The sequence below is a fragment of the Hyla sarda genome, chromosome 8, assembly GCF_029499605.1.
Source record: "Hyla sarda isolate aHylSar1 chromosome 8, aHylSar1.hap1, whole genome shotgun sequence".
Lineage (NCBI taxonomy): Eukaryota > Metazoa > Chordata > Amphibia > Anura > Hylidae > Hyla > Hyla sarda.
The window spans coordinates 142,757,881-142,770,604 of record NC_079196.1 but is presented as its reverse complement, the minus strand read 5'-3'; the positions used below and the strand labels follow the sequence as shown (position 1 = coordinate 142,770,604).

The window sequence follows — 12,724 nt, the reverse complement described above, 5'->3', positions numbered from 1 at the left end:
ACTACTGGACTCTGCAGTAAGTGTAATTGGGGGGGGGGGGAGGGTTGTGATGGAGGGAACGGGTTATGGCGCGGGGGGGGAGAAGAGACGGAGGGGACGGGCTAGTGCCGCATGTAACTAATAGTTTTTCTACACAGGGTGCCTCCAGCTGTTTCAATACTACAACTCCCAGCATGCCCTGACAGCCAATAGAAGTCCCCCCCCCAACAGGCATCAGTGACGTGGTGACTGCTGGGGAAGTCTGCCTGGTAGTGAGCACACTGCCAGGCAGACAAAAAGCATTTTTAATATAGTAAAAATAAAAATTAAAAGCAGGACGGGTGTTAGGGATAGATTGGCAATAGGCAGGGACAGAAAAAAAAAAATAGGATGGTGGGAGCTACCCTTTAAAAATGTCCTCTTCTGACCCCTATAACTTTTTTTTTTTTCGTACATATTATTTATATAAATATAATTTTTTATTTTATTTTTTATGGGAAAAGTGGGGGTGAATAAAATTTTTTAGGGAAGGGGTTAAATCACAGAATTGACCAGTGTTATCTGTGCTCGACTGCTCCAGCCTGCAGAGCCTAGCTGGAGCATTGAGGCATAGATCGGAAGGCAGGGAGTCAGGTACTCGATGGGTCTCCATATAACGGGAGCAGGCAATGGACGTAAATATACGTGGGACAGGAGGGGAAGAGGGTATTAAATAAAGGGATACAGCAGACGAAGTGTGCTCTAAGGGGATACAACAGAGGAAGAAGGCTCTATATGGGGGTACAGCAGTGAAAGAGCGCTCTATATGGGGGGGGCACAGTAGGAGAAGAGGGGTATGAAGGGACATTTATAAGAGGGGATAGGAGGGTGTCTGGGGGGGGGGGGGCAGAAGAGGATGAAGGCATTTATAATAAGGAACCGAAGAATCTACAGTAATGGCCGTAAATGTTGGCACCCCTGAAATTTTTCAAGAAAATTAAGTATTTCTCACAGAAAAGGATTGCAGTAACACATGTTTTGCTATACACATGTTTATTCCCTTTGTGTGTATTAGAACTAAACCAAAAAAGGGAGGGAAAAAAAGCTAAAATTGGACATAATGTCACACCAAACTCCAAAAATGGTCTGGACAAAATTATTGGCACCCATAACTTAATATTTGGTTGCACACCCTTTGGAAAAAAAATACTGAAATCAGTCGATTCCTATAACCATCAATAAGCATCTTACACCTCTCAGCCGGAATGTTGGATCACTCTTCCTTTGCAAACTGCTCCCGGTCTCTCTTATTGGAAGGACGCCTTTTACCCATAGCAATTTTAAGATCTCTCCACAGGCGTTCAATGGGATTTAGATCTGGACTCATTGCTGGCCACTTCAGAACTTTCCAGAGCTTTGTTGCCATCCATTTCTGGGTGCTTTTTGACTTCTATACATTCATGTAGAGAAAGAAGAAACACCGGCAACTCACCAGATTTCAGCAAGAAGTATATACTTCTTTCTGAAATCTGGTGAGTTGCTGATGTTTCTTCTTTCTCTACATGAACGTATACGAGTACTACTATTTACATCAGAGCACCGCTATCAGCACCTTTGCTACATCTATATCCAGCACTTGTTTCAAGGCCCATCGCTTCACGCAGTGCCGTGTTACCGCTTGTTATGAACAGTACTTTATGACTTATGTTTGGGGTCATTGTCCTGCTGGAAGACCCAAGATCTTGGATGCAAACCCAGCTTTCTGATACTGGGCTGTACAGTGTGACCCAAAATCCATTGGTAATCCTCAGATTTCATGATGCCTTTCACACATTCAAGGCACCCAGTGCCAGAGGCAGCAAAACAACCCGAAAACATCATTGAACCTCCACCATATTTAACTGTACTGTGTTCTTTGTAGGCCTCATTCTATTTTCGGTAAACAGTAGAATGATGCGCTTTACTAAAAAGCTCTATCTTGGTCTCAACTGTCCACAAGACGTTTTCCCAGAAGGATTTTGGCTTACTCAAGTTCATTTTAGCAAAATGTAGCCTTGCTTTTTTTTTTATGTCTGTGTCAGCAGTGGGGTCCTCCTGGATCTCCTGCCATAGAGTTTCATTTCATTTAAATGTTGACGGATAGTTTTTGCTGACACTGATGCTCCCTGAGCCTGCGGGACAGCTTTAAAGGGGTACTCCGGAACTTAAACATCTTATCCCCTATCCAAAGGATAGGGGATAAGATGCCTGATCACGGGGGTCCCACCGCTAGGGACTCCCGTGATCTTGCACGCAGCACCCCGTTACAATCAGTCCCCGGAGCACGTTCGCTCTCACGTCCCCTCCCATAAGCTTGCATAGAGGGGGCAGAGCGTGACGTCACACGGGGGCAGAGCGTGACGTCACATGGGGGCAGAGCCGTGACGTCACAATGCTCCGGCCCCAGTGATCGCCAGTAATGACACCCGGAGCAAACGTGCTCCTGGGGCTGATTGTAATGGTGTGCTGCGTGCAAGATCACGGGGTCCCAAGCGGCGAGACCCCCACAATTAGGCATCTTATCCCCTATCCTTTGGATAGGGGATAAGATGTCTAAGCGCTGGAGTACCCCTTTAATATCTTTGGATCATGTTTGGGGCTGCTTATCCACCATCCAGACTATCCTGCGTTGACACCTTTCATCAATTTTTTTTTCTGTCCACGCCAAAGAGATTACCTACAGTGCCATGGGTTGCAAACTTCTTGATAATGTTGAGCACTGTGGACAAAGGCAAATCTAGATCTCTGGCGATGGACTTGTAACCTTGAGATTGTTGATATTTTTCCACAATTTTGGTTCTCAAGTCCTCAGACAGTTCTCTTCTCTTTCTTTTGCTCATGCTTAGTGTGGCACACACAGACACACAATGCAAAGACTAAGTGAACTTCTATCCTTTTTATCTGCTTTCAGGTGTGATTTTTATATTGCCCACACCTGTTACTTGCCCCAGCTGAGTTTAACCTCTTAAGGACCATGGACGTGTATACACGTCCAATGGCCCTTAACCGGGTATGACGCTGGCTCCTGACTCGAACCCGCGACATACCGCCCGGCCCTCAGCTGATTCTTGTAGCTGAGGGCCGGTGTTAATAGCCGCCTGCCGGTGTTAATCGCCGCTATCAAAGTTCACAGCGGCGTCTAAAGGTACCTGTATTCAGTCCCTGGTGGTCCAGCCTGAGGGCTTACCTCTCCTTCCACGGCGGCTCCGGCAGAGCACAGTGATCACTATGGTTCTATACAACCATAGTGATCTGTATGAGGAATCTAAAGATTCCTCCTAAAAGTCCCCTAAGGGGACTAAAAGTGTTAAAAAAAAAAAAAAAAAAAGTTTAACACACACATTAACCCCTTCCTTATTAAAAGTTTAAATCACCCCCCTTTTCCCAAATTCCATATAAATAATATATAAACATAAATATATGTGGTATCGCCGTGTGCGTAAATGTCTGAACTATAAAAATATATAATTAATTAAACCGCACGGTCAATAGCGTACGCGCAAAAAAAAAAATTCCAAAATCCAAAATAGCGTATTTTTGGTAACTTTTTATGTCATGGAAAAAATTAATAAAAAGCGATCAAAAAGTCAGATCAATACAAAAATGGTACCGATAAAATCTTCAGATCATGTTGCAAAAGATTAGCCCTCGTACCGCCCCATACGCAGAAAAATAAAAAAGTTATAGGGGTCAGAATATGACAATTTTAAACGTATACATTTTCCTGCATGTAGTTATGATTTTTTCCAGAAGTATGACAAAATCAAACCTATATAAGTAGGGTATCATTTTAACTGTATGGACCTACAGAATAAAGAGAAGGTGTCATTTTTACCGAAAAATGTACTGCGTAGAAACGGAAGCCCCCAAGAATTACGAAATGGCATTTTTTCTTCAATTTCGTCACACAGTGATTTTTTTTCCCGTTTCGCCGTAGATTTTTGGGTAAAATGACTGATGTCCCTGCAAAGTAGAATTGGTGGCGCAAAAAATAAGCCATCATATGGATTTTTAGGTGCAAAATTGAAGTGGTTATGATTTTTAAAAGGCGAGGAGGAAAAAATTAAAGTGCAAAAACGGAAAAACCCGTTGTCCTTAAGGGGTTAAAGGAGCATCACATGCTTGAAAAACAATCTTATTTTCTCCACAATCTTGAAAGGGTGCCAATAATTTTGTCCAGCCCATTTTTGGATTATGTCCAATTTGTTTTTTTTCCTTCCTTTTTTTGCATTAGTTCCAATACACACAAAGGGAATAAATGTGTATAGCAAAACGTGATACTTCATTTTCTTGAAAAATTTACGGCCATGACTGTATTTGGGGGTGCAAAAAGGACACCTATTAGAGGAGGATCAGTAGGAGGTGTCCATACAGAGGGAATTAGAGGGAGTGTCTGGGAAGTGGGTGAATGGATATTTTTAGGGTCTACAGGTGAAGAGCCGCAGGACAGGGTAAGGTTCTTCAAGGGAGGGTTAGAGGAAAAGACAAACAAACAGGGGAGCAGAGCCCCTCTCCCAGTTTGTCACTATGAAGTTCCTTGAGGCCTTTTGCTGCTCCAATTCTGCACCTCACAGATCGGATAAACAGTGGTGAGTACTCCTGTTACACTTCCTGGCACCAGGGTGACATCTTAGTCATCTGTCATCAGTATAGGAGATTCATGTACACTTTATAGATTCTAAGATTTTGCAGCATTTTGTGTAAAAGTGCAAAAGTTCACTGGAAAGTTTTTTTCTACTGTGTGCAAAAAGGAGTTATAAACTCATGCAAAACCATAAATCTGGAGAGGCTGTAGAGACCCTCTCTGCGAGTAGGCAGCGGTGATACCTGTGTCCAGGCAGCTATCACATTGTGCACTTCCAGATTGATGGAGCGACCGTATCAATCCCAGGAAAGTGAAGATTGTATTAGCCGATGTCACTTTTATGCGGTGGCTGACACAATGCTGTGGGGCTGGTATGTAGTTATTTTCAGGACTTAGGGGGTAATTTATCAAAACCTGTGGAGAGGCAAAGTTGCCCAGTTGCCCATAGCAACCAATCAGCTTGCTTCTTACATTCTTAACAAGGCCTCTGAAAAATGTAAGAAGCGAGCTGATTGGTTGCTATGGTCAACTTTGCCTCTGCACAGGTTTTGATAAATCTCCCCCTTAATTTTTATTCCAAATCCGGCCCTGCTCATAGCCCAGAAGCTGCAGGTCCAGAGCTCAGAACTGGCGGCGATACCACACACTCCTCCTCTTGTACCCACTACAGCCTCTTATATAGAAGAGGGGAAGCTGGAGACACTACGTACCTACTGGGGCTTCAACCTAATTAGGGTGAAATTACCTATCGACCTAATGAGGGAGGAAGGAATTACCTACACACCATCCAATCCCCCTGACCTCTCCCCAACAGGCTCATCTACTCTCTCAGACTATGCAGGGCACAAAGGGAGGCATTATTTGGGGTACTAAGGGTCAGAAAATGTGCTGGAAATGTACTGAGCCTAACATATTTTCTGGCAAATTCTGCAGTGACGAATCATGGTTGAAAGAAGTCTTCATGGCGGTCTGTAGATGTAACTGCTCTGTAATCTTATATGATCTGCAGAGTCTGCATACAGCTGGGGTCACCACTATATGGGAACTCTATGGTGGGAGATTAGTCTGTGTACAGTGGTTTTTATTTATTATTAGTATGATGGTATTATCCAGTCACTGTGGACTAAAGTTAGTGCTCATGGCTTAGTGGAATTATTTGTCAAGTTTAGTGGTGTTATCAGTTATACTGGTCCGTATATAGTGTTTTTATTCATTTAATATCAGTATAATGCTGTTATTTAGTCAATGCAGTAGTTATTAGTAGTCCTGGTGTGGAGGTATTACTTTATGTTTCTATATTTCATGCATGCGCCCTTGGTAAATGGCAATGTATACACTGTATGAATCGATATTCACTTACATTTGGGTAAATGTAAATTATGATGAGCAGTTCTTTTGTGCTAACTAATGTAATCCCATATTTTCTGTTGATCACATGTGAATTTACAGAATCAGTTAATAATCACCAAAAACAACCCATTATTTTCAGCCTGTCCTGTACCCATTTACACAGTGGAAGAACTGATAATAGAGCTCAAAGGGTAATCTTGATTTGCTCAGCTCTTCGTACTGAAAAATAATTGGGACAAAACTGCGGAATCTGGGACAAGAAACTGAATACTGTATTGTGAAGCCACTGGGACATTAACATGTTAGTAACCAAGCCATTTAGATTTTTGGTCTTAAAGACTAGACACTGAAATTTATATGCTATGTGCTAGATCAGGAGTCGGCAACCCGCTGCTCTTTTACACCTTTTCCGCGGCTCAGTCACCCTCATTCCGGGACAATGCAGTGTCCCGGAATGATCTGAGCCCATGAGCCGCCGTCACGGCATCGTCAGTTTTACTTACCTGCCCTGGTGCCATCGGAGCAGAGTCTCTTCTTCCGGAGCCGCGCGGATCCTCACTGTCACGTGACAATTTAACGTCACATGACAGTGACGTCGCCGGCCTGCGCCTCAGTCGAGGAGCGCCGCCGGGAGAGGAAGACACCACACGAGGAGCTGGTGAGTATGTAAAGTACATTACTCACTTGACAGCGGGGGCGTTAACCCCTCACCCCGCGGCAGCATTAATGCTGCCACGGGGTGAGGGGTTAACGCTACCGCTGCCATGGAGTGAGGGGTTAAGTTACCCCTCACCCCATGGCAGCAGTAGCATTAACCCCTCTACCCACGGCAGCATTAACTCCCCTCTCCCCAGCCCACCCCAGGCCTGGGGCCCCCCCCCCCAAAAAAAAAGCCCACCCCAGGCCTGGGCCCCAAAAAAGCCCACCCCAGGCCTATAGCTATCAATTGGCAAAATATATTTTACATTAACCCCTTAAGGACCAAGGACGTACCGGTACCTCCTTGGTCCTGCTCTCCTGAGCGCGCTATTAACCCTTTAGCCGCGCGCTCAGAGCTGAGCCGCGCGGCTAAAAGCGAAAGTTGCCGGCTAGCTCAGTCGGGTTGTTCGGGATAGCCGCGGCTAATCGCGGCATCCCGAACAGCTGACAGGACAGCGGGAGGGCCCCTACCTGCCTCCTCGCTGTCCGATCGCCGAATGACTGTTCAGTGCCTGAGATCCAGGCATGAGCAGTCATGCGGCAGAATCGTTGATCACTGGTTTCTTATGAGAAACCAGTGATCAATGATGAAGATCAGTGTGTGCAGTGTTATAGGTCCCTATGGGACCTATAACACTGCAAAAAGAAAAGTGAAAAAAAAAAGTGAATAAAGATCATTTAACTCCTCCCCTATTAAAAGTTTGAATCACCCCCCTTTTCCAATAAAAAAAGTGTAAATAAAAATAAACATATATGGTATCACCGCGTGCGGAAATGTCCGAATTATAAAAATATATCATTAATTAAACCGCTTGTTCAACGGCGTGCGCGCAAAAAAATTCCAAAGTCCAAAATAGTGCATTTTTGGTCACTTTTTATATCATTTAAAAATGAATAAAAAGCAATCAATAAGTCCTATCAATGCAAAAATAGTACCGTTAAAAACTTCAGATCACGGCGCAAAAAATGAGCCCTCATACCGCCCCATACACGGAAAAATAAAAAAGTTATAGGGGTCAGAAGATGACAATTTTAAACGTATTAATTTTCCTGCATGTAGTTATGATTTTTTCCAGAAGTCCGACAAAATCAAACCTATATAAGTAGTAGGGATCGACCGATATCGTTTTTTAGGGCCGATACCGATAATCGGTGCAGGTTAGGGCCGATAGCCGATAACTTATACCGATATTCCGGTATAAGTTATCGGCTATTTAACCCCCTGCGACACCGCTGCAGATCATTGATTTAAAGCGGGCGCTTTAAATCAATGATCTGCAGTGGCTTTTGCGGGGCCATAGACCGCCGCCGCCACCACCTGCTTCTGTCCCCTACCTGCCAGGGTGCTCCGGGCCATCCATCCATCGTTCATGTAGTGTCCGGGGGCGTTCGGGGTGGAGGGTGGTCCGGTCCGGGCTGTCCTTCTCCGGCGGTCTTCTCCACTCCTGGCAGGCTCCGGCCTAGTACGCTGCATAGACGTCGCTGCGCAGTGACGCCCGCGCGCAGCGACGCACCTGACGTCACAGCGTAGCGGCGTCTATGCAGCGTACTAGGCCGGAGCCTGCCCGGAGTGGAGAAGAAGACCGTGGGAGAAGAAGGACAGCCCGGACCGGACCACCCTCCACCCGGAACGCCCCCGGACACTACATGAAGGAAGGAAGGATGGCCTGGACCACCCCCATTACGGGTAAGTTTAATTGTTTTATTGACTCGGAGGGTGGGTGAGGGGCCCGACCGGTATAGCGGTATGGGAAAAAATCCATACCGGTATACCGCCTAGCATCACGGTGGGGGGTGCGACGCGGCGTGGTGGGTCGGGAGTGCGGTGCGGCGGGTCGAGGGGGTGGCGGTCGCGGTGCTTTGGGGGCGGTGTGGGGCATTATCGGCTTATCGGCAAGATAATTGCCGATACCGATAATGCCCAAAATTGTGATTATCGGCCGATAATATCGGCCATACCGATAATCGGTCGATCCCTAATAAGTAGGGTATCATTTTAATCGTATGGACCTACAGAATAAAGATAAGGTGTCATTATTACCGAAAAATGTACTACGTAGAAACGGAAGCCCCAAAAGTTACAAAACGGCCTTTTTTTTCAATTTTGTCGCACAATGATTTTCTTTTCCGTTTCACCGTAGATTTTTGGCCAAAATGACTGACGTCATTACAAAGTAGATTTGGTGGCACAAAAAATAAGCCATCATATGGATTTTTAGGTGCAAAATTGAAAGAGTTATGATTTTTTAAAGGCAAGGAGCAAAAAAAACGAAAATGCAAAAAAGGAAAAAACCCCGGTCCTTAAGGGGTTAAGTGAAAGTCCTTTTTTTCCTTCAGATTGACAGCTGACTGCACGATCCTGTATATATAGCATTAAGGTAAGAAACAATATATGCAGGGTTATATTTGTTTTAAATGTCGCAATGGTTTTGCGGCTCCCAGTTTTTTTTTTTGCCTTCGAAAACGGGTCCAAGTGGCTCTTTTTGTCTTAAAGGTTGCAGACCCCTGTGCTAGATAAAATGCTATTTTTTATTTTATTATTGATGTATTAAAAGGAGATATATCATGCTGAAAAATGTAAGTTTTAGATCATACGGTCCGACCGCTGGGACACCTTGCAATCTCCTATATGGCCACCATGCTTCTCCCTGGGAGGGGTGCATCACGACCCCTGCACAAAGCAGCTAAGAAAGTTCAGCAAGGAATTTCCTCCCACCACCACAAAGGAGGGACATTCCCCCTATCCCAGAGAGGATTTCTAACATCGTGGGCTAATGAAAAGAGGTATTTTTTTTATAATAAATATAGGTGATAGAGACATAAAAAAAAAAAAAAAATCAGATGTACCTGGTCAGGATTAGGTACTGAGTAACAATTATTATTTTTTTCTTGTGGGCTTTTTTGTCGTTAGAAACAACTTTTTTTAAATTGAGTACTTCCCTAAAGATTAAGCCTTTTCCTAATATACTTCATAAAAATGTTTTTTGCTAAAGATGTGAAATAAATGTTTACAAAAACAGCCATTAGGGATCTATGTCTCTTTAATTTTGAAAATGAAACCTGGTAGCCAAGTCTCTTTGGTCCTCACTACCACCAAAAAGGACCAAAATTCTGAGAGGAGGTAGAGCGAGGGTGTGGTTTTCTCTCTCCTCCGCTTGCTCCATACCTAGGTGCAGTGTATCAGCCAGCTGTGAGATCCAGACAAGATCCAGACAGCTTGCAGCCTCATCACGAGGAGCATGTATGCACACTGACAAGCAGTATAAAAGTATTAAATTATTGTTTATATCCAAAATTATTATTATTTTATGAACCTTTTTCTTGTGTATCTGCCCCATATAGAGGTGGTTAAGGCTGTATTACAGTTATAGAAAAAGCATGCACTTTGGGCGCACAGCTTTTCAAATGCAAGTTTCCGGCATAATTTCCAAGTGGATTCTGCCTCAAATTCTGCCTGAAAACCTTGTGAAATCAATGCCCCCATAATATTAACCCCCTTAAGGACAAAGCCCATTTTGGCCTTAAGGACCAGAGCGTTTTTTGCACATCTGACCACTGTCACTTTAAACATTAATAACTCTGGAATGCTTTTAGTTATCATTCTGATGCCGAGATTATTTTTTCGTGACATATTCTACTTTAACATAGTGGTAAATTTTTGTGGTAACTTGCATCCTTTCTTGGTGAAAAATCCATAAATTTAATGAAAAATTTGAAAATGTTGCATTTTTCTAACTTTGAAGCTTTCTGCTTGTAAGGAAAATGTATATTACAAATAAATTTTTTTTTTATTCACATATACAATATATCTACTTTATGTTTGCATCATAAAATTGACAAGTTTTTACTTTTGGAAGACACCAGAGAGCTTCAAAGTTCAGCAGCAATTTTCCAATTTTTCACAAAATTTTCAAACTCTATATTTTTCCGGGACCAGTTCAGTTTTGAAGTGGATTTGAAGGGTCTTCATATTAGAAATACCCCATAAATGACCCCATTATAAAAACTACACCCCCCAAAGTATTCAAAATGACATTCAGTCAGTGTTTTAACCCTTTAGGTGTTTCACAGGAATAGCAGCAAAGTGAAGGATAAAATTCAAAATCTTCATTTTTTTTACACTTTTGCAAGTGGTAAAAGGAGACAATTTTTACTTGTATTTGTAGCCCAATTTCTCTCGAGTAAGCACATATCTCATATGTCTATGTAAAGTGTTCGGCGGGCGCAGTAGAGGGCTCAGAAAGGAAGGAGTGACAAGGGGATTTTGGAGAGAAAATTTTTCTGAAATGGTTTTTGGGGGGCATGTTGAATTTAGGAAGCCCCTATGGTGCCAGAACAGCAAAAAAAAAAAAAAAAAACACATGGCATACCATTTTGGAAACTAGACCCCTCGGGGAATGTAACATTGTATAAAGTGAGCCTTAATACCCCACAGGTGTTTCATGACTTTTGCAAATGTAAAAAAAAGAAAACATTTTTACCTAAAATGCTTGTTTTCCCCAAAATTTTACATTTTTAAAAAGGGTAATAGCAGAAAATACCCCACAAAGTTTGAAGCCCAATTTCTCCCGATTCAGAAAACACCTGGCGCACTACAGGTCTCAGAAGAGGAGTAGTAACATTTGGCTTTTTGGAAGCAAATTTTGCTCTGGGGCATGCCGCATTTAGGAAGCCCCTATGGTGCCAGGATAGCAAAAAAAAAAAATAATAATAAAAACACATGGCATACTATTTTGGAAACTAGACCCCTCAGGGAACGTAACAAGGGGTTAAGTGAACCTTTATACCCCACAGGTGTTTCACGACTTTTGCATATGTAACCGGAGACCCGATTGACCTGGAATCGCCGCAGATCTGCGGCCATCGCCGACATGGGGGGACATAATGACCCCCCCTGGGCGATATGCCGCGATGCCTGCTAAACGATTTCAGCAGGCATCCGGCTCCGGTCCCCAACCGGATTTCCCACGGGCGTATGGATACGCCCTCGGTCCTTAAGGACTCGGAATGCAGGGCGTATCCATACGCCCTGTGTCCTGAAGAGGTTAATGAAGAATTACATTTTTTCTGCTTCACAAATAGACATGTTAGTACAAAATCAGAAGGAAAAAAACCTGGGAAAAAAAAAAAAAAAACATAACACACTTCATAAAGCTTTTCAGAAAAAACAAAACATGCTAAAAAGAAAAAAGGGGAAAAAAACCTATAGTGTCTCCTTAAAGTTTAGTAAATCTGGGCCATTGTATTTACTTGTTTTCTATAAAATATAGAAGGAAAAAAGGATGCCAGGACTGTTAGACCTGATAGAGGGACTCCCCTACCCTGTATAGAGTCGGGGATACATGGGAACAGGGCCCCTATTGCACGTTCTCTTAATTAATGGGCTGTGCTCTGCTGGGTCCCTTTTTGATCTTCACATCAAGACCAGCTCAGCAATGAAGTCCTTGCAGAGGCAGCTGATTAAAAGTAGAGGGTTCAGCAGAGAAGTGTGGCTGCACAGGTGCCCTGCTGCTGCAGTCCTTTCGACAGGTGCCTTATAGTTCCCTCAGCAGAATGCTGGTGGCAATTTGGATGCTGCTCTCTGTCCCTCTGCTCCCAGCTTGTCTGCAGAGAGAATTTTTTTTAAATTGAAAATTATAAATAAATAACCACTGCAAGTAAAGCGGCCTACAAAGACAAGTCTTTTGAAATCCCTTATATTGTAGGTACAAATGAAAATTAAAAAAAAATAAAATAAAAAAAATAAAAATGTATGCAAAAATTATTGCCTTGCCCTATTCATCTGAGGGAAATGGTATGGTGTTAATCATGGACAATATTAGCAATTCAATTTATAAAAGAACATGAGAGGAATACTCAAAGGGATTGGGGTGTATTTTGTCACGTTTTTCATGCTGTCCTCTTTCAGTCCTTTTGACTTTGACTTTCAATGTTCTTTTGACTTTGAAATTTGTTTAATCCCTTTTTAGCTGTAAATTTTCTGCTTCCTTTCTTTCTAAAGTTTTATCCAGTAATTATTTCCTCTTAAAAGCTAATGGGCTCCAAGGTGTCACATGGTTTTTCCAGATCAAACAGGCCTTGAATGGGCACTCT

At 43.0% G+C, this 12,724-nt stretch overlaps 1 protein-coding gene across 3 annotated transcripts in view; it reads right to left on the bottom strand.

Annotated features, from left to right (window-relative positions):
* HECW2 (HECT, C2 and WW domain containing E3 ubiquitin protein ligase 2) overlaps positions 1-12,724 on the bottom strand; it is a 660,271-nt gene that overhangs the window by 625,782 nt on the left and 21,765 nt on the right. The gene's annotated exons all lie outside the window — the stretch shown is intronic.